This window comes from Megascapheus bottae, unplaced genomic scaffold (genome assembly GCF_031878675.1).
Source record: "Megascapheus bottae isolate mThoBot1 unplaced genomic scaffold, mThoBot2.hap1 HAP1_SCAFFOLD_57, whole genome shotgun sequence".
Lineage (NCBI taxonomy): Eukaryota > Metazoa > Chordata > Mammalia > Rodentia > Geomyidae > Megascapheus > Megascapheus bottae.
This window is the reverse complement of record NW_028327810.1, coordinates 1,570,215-1,578,389: the sequence shown is the minus strand read 5'-3', so window position 1 is coordinate 1,578,389 and position 8,175 is coordinate 1,570,215. Positions and strand designations below refer to the sequence as shown.

Below are 8,175 nucleotides of genomic sequence, written 5' to 3'. Positions count from 1 at the left end.
CCAGCGGCTGCCGCTCCTCCTCGCCCCAGGGCCCGCGTCCGGTGCCGTCCGCCTCTGGCCCGCGCCTCCACACCCTGGCGCACCGGCCCTTGGGGTGGGATGGGCCGGCCGGGAAGAGGAAGGCAAGCCAAGCCCGGGCCAGGAGCCCGTGAGCACCACGCGTAGTGGGGAGCTTTGCACGCAGTAGGCTCGCCGGGCGTTTCTGAAGAATTGCTTTTCTGGTTGGAAAAAGGTCCTGCAAAATTGAACTACATATTCTATAGAAGTTTAAAGATGTTTTAACTGAGCGTGCAACTGGAAGGAGATATTGATCAACAAACAATGGCCCAGAGCATTTGAAGGGACCAAATTGATCTTATAATCAATGGATAAAGTGGGGAAAATGTGGAATAACCTCAAGTACAGGTGTCAAAATCTCTTTGGTTATGAGGGGGGAAGTCGTAGTGAAAGTATGGACATGAATTCCAACCAATGTCTGTTTGTCAAAGAGAAAAACATCAGCCTGGGAGATTCATCTCCTCAGCAACAAAGCAGTCCCTTAAGAGAAAATGTGGCCTTACAACTGGGATTAAGCCCTTCAAAGAATTCTTCAAGGAGAAACCAAAATTGTGCTGCAGAAATCCCTCAGATTGTTGAAATAAGCATTGAGAAGGACAGTGACTCATGTGTTGCCCCAGGAACAAGGCTTGCTCGGAGAGATTCCTACTCTCGACATGCCCCATGGGGTGGGAAGAAAAAACATTCCTGTTCCACAAAGACTCAAAGTTCATTGGATACTGATAAATAGTTTGGTAGAACTCGAAGTGGACTTCAGAGGCGAGAGAGGCGCTACGGAGTCAGCTCTGTGCACGATATGGACAGTGTTTCCAGCAGAGCCCTAGGGAGCCGCTCACTGAGACAGAGGTTGCAGGACACCGTGGGCCTGTGTTTCCCCGTGAGGACCTACAGCAAGCACTCAAAGCCACTCTTCTCTAACAAAAGAAAAATACATCTTTCTGAATTAATGCTGGAGAAATGCCCTTTTCCTGCTGGCTCAGATTTAGCCCAAAATGGCATTTGATTAAACAGCATACAGCTCCTGTGAGCCCACATTCAACATTTTTTGATACATTTGATCCATCATTAGTTTCTACAGAAGATGAAGAAGACAGACTTCAAGAAAGAAGACGACTTAGTATTGAAGAAGGGGTAGACTCCCCTCCCAATGCACAAATACATACATTTGAAGCTACTGCACAGGTTAATCCATTGTATAAACTGGGACCAAAGTTAGCTCCTGGAATGACAGAAATAAGTGGGGACAGTGCTACAGTTCCACAGGGTAATTGTGACTCAGAAGAGGACACGACCACCCTGTGCTTGCAGTCCTGGCGGCAGAAACAGCGCCAGGTGTCTGGAGACAAATAATACAAGAGTGGTTAGAAAGGAATAAATGTTTTCTCATCATTTTTCTGCTATATTCCCCATATACAAATTTCAAAGAACTGTTGTTGATGGTATTTGTTATTTGTTAATTTAATCTTTCATCCTGAGTCTATAGTCTATTGTGCTCACTGTTTATGTTTGTGAGCCAATAACAGTGCTCAAGCCCTGAGTTCAAGCCCCAGGATTGGCAAAAAAAGTCAACATCTAATTTTTATTAATCCTTTATTTAAAGGCATGTTAAATAAAAAGGATGAATTTCACTATCTCTACACCCAAAAGATATCAGTCTTAACTACAAGTACCATCAACAGGTCTAGAACAAAAGGAACAGTCAGCTGGATGCCAGGGTCTCATGCCCGTAATCCTAGCTACTCACAAGGCTGAGATCTGAGGATCATAGTTCAAAGCTAGCCCAGGCACTAAAGTCCGTGAGACACTTACACCCAATTAACTACCAGAAAACAGGAAGTAGCACTGTGAATCAAATGGTAGATCACAAAACTTGAGCTTGAGAGCTTAGGGACAGCACCCAATCTCCCCCCAAAAAAACCCCCAAAACCCACCCCCCCCAAAAACCCCTATTCTTTCTTCTTTAACCTAGGAGAGTTTGGATTTGAACATTGATATTCTCACACAAAATCATCTGATGAAATTAAATATATTTGTTTTGTGTTCAACACCAGAAGAGTAAGGAAAGAGCCTGTTTCTCCCTGATTTCATTCATGTAATTGAAAATAAAAGGGAACCCTTGGATCCCCTCCTTCCACCCCAGCAGAAATGACAGCATTTTGTTTTCATTTGCTTTTTCTAATTTTTGTGTTCATGATTGCATATATGTGAGAATGAACAACCAAGTTTGATGACTGAAAGTTGGTCAGACTGAACAGAAATATTTTACCACTCAATATTGGCCATTATCTAAGGGCTGTTTTATAGAATGTACTTTGTAAGTAGTCAGTACTTTAAGGATTTGCGCATGAAATCAAAATCCTTGATTCATGGCTGTTTTCAGGTCTACACACCACCTATTCTCAGGAGTGATGTCTTAGCACAACCACTTGTATGTCCTTGCTTCCATTCCAATCTTTCTTTAATTTTTCCACCTCTACCAGGACTTTGGTGGTCTGTGGCTCATTGGAGGTGCCCTGCCTCTTCAACTTGGCATATCAAACTTTTCAGGATTTCTGTTAAACATTCAGAGCTGAAAAACCTTTTTTTTTTTTGGCCAGTCTTAGGGCTCGAATTCAGGGCCTGAGTGCTGTCCTTGGATTTTTCTCATGGCTAGAGCTTTACTACTTCAGCCACAGATCCACTCCCAGATTTTTTTTCTATGTATGTGGTACCAGGCCTTTGAGCATGCTAGGCAAGCACTCTACACTAGGCCAAACTCCCGGCCCTGAGAAAGCTTTTGAGACAGACAATTTTTAGTCTGCTTAGCACATTTGATTGTGTTCCACCCTTTTGCTTATGCTCAAATGATTCTAGATCTTGGCTAATCTTATTATGTCCCATTGAAGATGTAATTTGCTACGGCAAAATTTTTCTTTAGTTTCATTTAGTAGGTCATCTTGGAAGCTGCGTCTATTCCCTTGGCATGGAAAAAAGATAGTTATAGAAAGCACTATTCCATAGAAAGAAGAGTTCATTGGCTATTGTAACTCATGAAGTATTCTGTTTTGCTCAAGGAAATAGGTAAAATTACAGGCTGGGCATCTGTGTCTCATGCCTATAACCCTAGCTACTATGGAGGCTGAGGTTTGAGAATTAGAGTTCAAAGCCAGCCTGGATAGGAAAGCTGTGAGACTTACTTCCAATTAAGAACACCAAATGTAGAGCTTCAACTCTAGTGATAGAGCACGAATGTTGAGCAAAATAGCCCAGGTGCATTGACCAAACCCTGAGTTCAAAACTCAGGATGTGTACACATGCAAATCTATTGTCGGAGCAGGCCAGGGTTTCTCACTCCTGTACTCCTAGCTACTCAGGAGGCTGAAATCTGAGGATTCTGGTTCAAAGCCAGCCCAGGCACTAAAGACTGTCAGGCTCTTACCTCCTATTAACCACCAGAAAATCGGAAGTGGTGCTGTGGCTCCAGGGGTAGGCCTGTAGCCTTGAGCTGAAAAGCTCAGGGACAGTGCCCAGTCCCAGAGTTCAAGTCCCACGGCTGACAAAAAAAAAAGGCAGAAGTGGTGCTATAGGTCAAGTGCAAGAACACCAGTGAAGAGAAAAACAGAAAAATAAAACAGGAACTGCACCAGGTTACTGCGTTGAAGCCCCAAGACCTGTAGATACAGAGAGAGCAAGATCGCCCCTCAACACCCCTGATCTTATAGGATAGCGCTCAAACACAGGAAGACGCCTCTGAAGTTCCATTTTTTTTCATGCTTTTGTTTGGCACTGGGCTTTGTTAGCCTCAGGGCTGACTTGCAAATGGAGCTGGACCACTGCAAGATTAGCCCAGTGCTGCATGGGAACACGCATGTGTGGCCAGTCCTGGGCCATGGCGCAGAAGTGCCACGCATGTGCACGGGCACCCAGTGAACCTGGCTGCTGAGAAACAACAAGCATGAGAGAAGGAAGGCAGCACTCAGAGGCTACCGGGGCCTCTCTTCGGGCCTTGATTCCAGGTTTACTAGCTCCCCGTCTTCATGTGGCCATGGGGGATGCCAGAACTTTCCCTTGCTGGCTCTGCATCCAGGGTGGTGACCAGGTGCTGGTGCCTCATCTATTGGGCCTCCCTGTTTCTGGACTGAGTGGACTGCCACCCCAGGCCGCCGGGGAGCCGTAACTATCCCTGCTCTGAGGTAAGTCAACACATCTTCCTCTAGAAAGAAAAAGAGCAACTGTCGTTTATGTGCTCATCATTTGTTTGAACTCACTATTTTATTCCTGGTCCCTGCACATTTAGGTCTCCAAATATCCACAAAGTGATGCAACACTGGGAACAAAAACCTCACCATTTATGGAAGGTGAGATTGCAAGAGGATTCAAACTTGTTTTGGTTGTTGAGATAAGAGTTTTGAGAACTATCCTGCCATGTGTGGTTTCCAACCATGATCGTCAGCTCTCAGTCTCCTGAATAGCTCGAATTATAGGTGTCAGCCCAGCTACTTTTTTTTCTTTTTTTATTAAAGAATTTAAAAACATTGATTGTTACATCATATTTCAAATGACATGTTTGACAAACAAGTGTTCAAGAAGGGAATCTCTATATACAATCGCTGGCACTTAGTTTTTATAACATAATATATAACAATATATTAATATATCAGAGATATATTAATTTATGAAATAAAATATACCTATAGAGTCATAGTTTTTTTTAAAGAATTTATTAACGTTGATTTTTACATCATATTTTAAATGACAAGTTTAACAAACAACTGTTCAAGGAGGGAATCTCTATTTACAATCACTGGGACTTAGTATTTAGAACTTATTCAAAATTAGGCTACGGGTTTGTATGTCATAGAAACATATTAATTTAAGAAATAAAACATTATGTCTATAGAGTCATAGGTTTTATGTCTATATAGTTATGTTTATATTTCCATTACCATGTCCATAGATTTGGGTATGCAGTTATTGAGTCCTCGCTCTTGTACTCTTTGGATTTAATAGCCACATATTAAGGATACCATGCGCCTCTTGATCCTTAGGTCTTGACTTGTCTCACTCAACATGATTCGCTCTAGAGTCATCCACTTCCCTGCGAATGCCATTATTTTATCTAGTCTGTTCGCTATGTAGAATTCCATTGTGTAGATATACCACATTTTCTGTATCCATTCATCTGCAGTAGGGCATCTGGATTGTTTCCATCACCTGACTATTGTGAATAGTGCAGAGATGAACATAGCTGAGCAGGTGTCCTTATAATATCTTGGGTCATGATGTTCAGGATAGATGCCCAGAAGTGGTATGGCGGGATCGTAGGGAAGGTCTGTTTTCAGTTCTTTAAGGAACCTCCACACTGATTCCCAGAGTGTCTGAACTAGTCTGTGTTCCCTCCAGCAGTGGGACACTGACTTCAAAATCTTGCCCATACTTGTTGGGGTAAGTTTGTTTCTTAGAGTAGTTTTTATTTGCATTTCCTTTATGACCATAGCTGATGAACATTTTCTCATATGCTTTTCTGCCATTTTAATCTCTTCTTCTGATAAGCCATTCTTTAGTTCCCTTGCCCATTTAGTAAATGGTTTATTGGGTTTGGGGGGGATTAGTTTTGTGAGTTCCCTGTAGATACTGGATATTAACCAGTTGTCAGATGTATTGTTGGAAAATATCTTTTCCCAGTTGGTTGGCTGTCCCCCTACTTTTGCAACTGTGTTTTTACCTGTACAGAAACTTTTTATTTTTAGGTAGTCCCATTTATTGAGTCTCTCTCCAATCTGTTGTGACCCTGGGATTCTGTTCAGGAATCTTTTGCCTATGCCTATGAGTTCCACTGTCTCTCCTAATTTATCATGTAGCAGTTTCACGGTTTCCAGTCTGACGTTGAGGCCTTTGATCCACTTTGAGTCAATGCTTGTGCATGGAGAAAGGCTAGGGTCAAATTTTACTTTTCTGCATGTGGCTGCCCAGTTTTGCCAGCACCAATAATTGAATAGACTGTGTGTGTTCCACTGTATATCTTTGTCTCCTTTGTCAAATACAAGTTGCCTATAGGTATGTGGTTCTATTTCTGTTTCTTCTTTGTGTTCCACTGATCTTCTGGTCTGTTTTTGTGCCAATACCAAGCAGTTTCTGTTATTATGGCTCTATAGTAGAGTTTGAAGTCTGGTATTGTAATACCACCAGCATTGCCTTTTTGCCTAGAATTGTTTTGGCTATTCTAGATCTTTTCTTGTTCCAAATGAATCTTTGGATTATATCTTCTATTTCCATAAAGAATATCTTTGGGATTTTGATGGGGATTGCATTGAATTTGTATATCAATTTTGGTAGTATAGCCATTTTCACTATGTTGCTTCTCACTAGCCATGAGCATGGGATGTCTTTCCATTTCCCAGTGTCCTCTTTAATTTCTTTCATTAGGCTTTTATAGTTTTCATTGAATAATTCCTTTACATCTTTGGTTAAGTATATTCCTAAGTATTTTATTTTTTGGGGGGCTATTATGAATGGGATCATATTCTTGATTTGGCCTTCTGTTTGTGTATTGTTGGTGTACAAGAAGGCTACTGACTTCTGAAGGTTAATTTTCTATCCTGACAGTTTGCTAAAGTGGTTTACTAATTCTAGAAGTTTGGGAGTGGATCCTCAATTAGAGGATCATGTCATCTGCGAATAGGGATAGTTTAATTTCTTCTTTCACTATGTGGATACCTTTGATGTCCTTTTCTTGCCTTATTGCTCTGGCTAATTGTTCCACCACTGTATTGAAGAGAAGTGGAGAGAGTGGTCATCCCTGTCTAGTTCCTGATATTAATGTGAATGGTTCCAGTCTTCCACCATTTAGTATAATACTGGCTGTAGGTTTTTCATATATGGCTTTAACTATTTTGAGGAATGTACCTCTTATTCCTATTTTTTCTAGTGCTTTCAATATGAATGAATGTTTTATTTTGTCAAATGCCTTCTCTGCATCCAGAGAAATTATATGATTCTTATCCTTAGCTCTATTGATGTGATGTATTACATTGATTGATTTGCGAATGTTAAATCAGCCTTGCATCTGTGGGATGAAGCCTATTTGATCGTAGTGCATGATTTTTTAAATTTGTTTCTGGATTCTGTTGGCCAATATTTTATTGAGGAGTTTTGCATCTGTGTTCATTAGAGAGATAGGTCTGTAGTTTTCATTTTTTGTTGGGTCTTTCCCTGCTTTGGGGATGAGAGCAATATTAGCTTCATGAAATGAGTTTGGTATTGCTCCTTCTGTTTCTATTTCTCAGAAGAGTTTCAAGAGTATAGGTTTTATTTCATCTTTAAATGTCTTGTACAATTTCGCAGTGAATCCACCTGGACCTGGGCTCTTTTTGGTTGGCATTTCCCTGATTGCTTCCACAATTTCATTGTAAGAGATTGGTTTGTTCAATTTATTTACCTCATTGTTGTTCAGTGTAGGTAGCCTACCTTTATTTAAGAAATTCATTTCTACTAGATTTTCTTGTTTCTTTGAATATAGGTCCTGGTAGTACCTATTCATTTTGGACTGAATTTCTTGGGAATCAGTTGTAATTGTTCCCGTGGGGTCTCTAATCTTGTTTATTTGAGTCTCCCCTTTCCTTTTTTGATTAATCTTGCCAGGGGTCTGTCAATTTTGATGACTCTTTTAAAGAACCAACATTTTGATTTATTAATTTTTTGTATAGTAGACCCTATTTCTATCTCTGATATTTGATTTTATTTTTGTTATTTCTTTCCTTCTAGTTGTTTTAGAATTAACTTTGTCTTGCTCCTCTAGGTGTTTCAGGTTTTTTTTTTAGGTTATTCACATGCTCTTCTTCTGTCTTTTTAATATGGGTTCCTCGTGCTATAAATTTGCATCTTAGAACTGCCTTTGCAGTGTCCCATAAGTTCCTTTGTGATGTATCTTGATTGTCATTACATTCAAGGAACTTTTTAATTTCATTTCTGATGTGATCTGTTACCCAAGAGTTATTCAAAAGGGTGTTGTTCAGTTTCCAAGTGATTGAATGTTTTTTGACTTTGACTGCATTGTTCAGAATTAGTCTGACTCCATTGTGGTATGATTGAATGCATGGGATTATATCAGTCCTCTTGTATCTGCTTAAGTTTTCTGTA

General features: G+C 40.6%; 1 pseudogene; it reads left to right on the top strand.

Annotated features, from left to right (window-relative positions):
- The first annotated feature begins 208 nt into the window (after window positions 1–208).
- On the top strand, window positions 209–1,407 carry LOC150039157 (suppressor of cytokine signaling 5-like; annotated as a pseudogene).
- The last annotated feature ends 6,768 nt before the right edge of the window (window positions 1,408–8,175 follow it).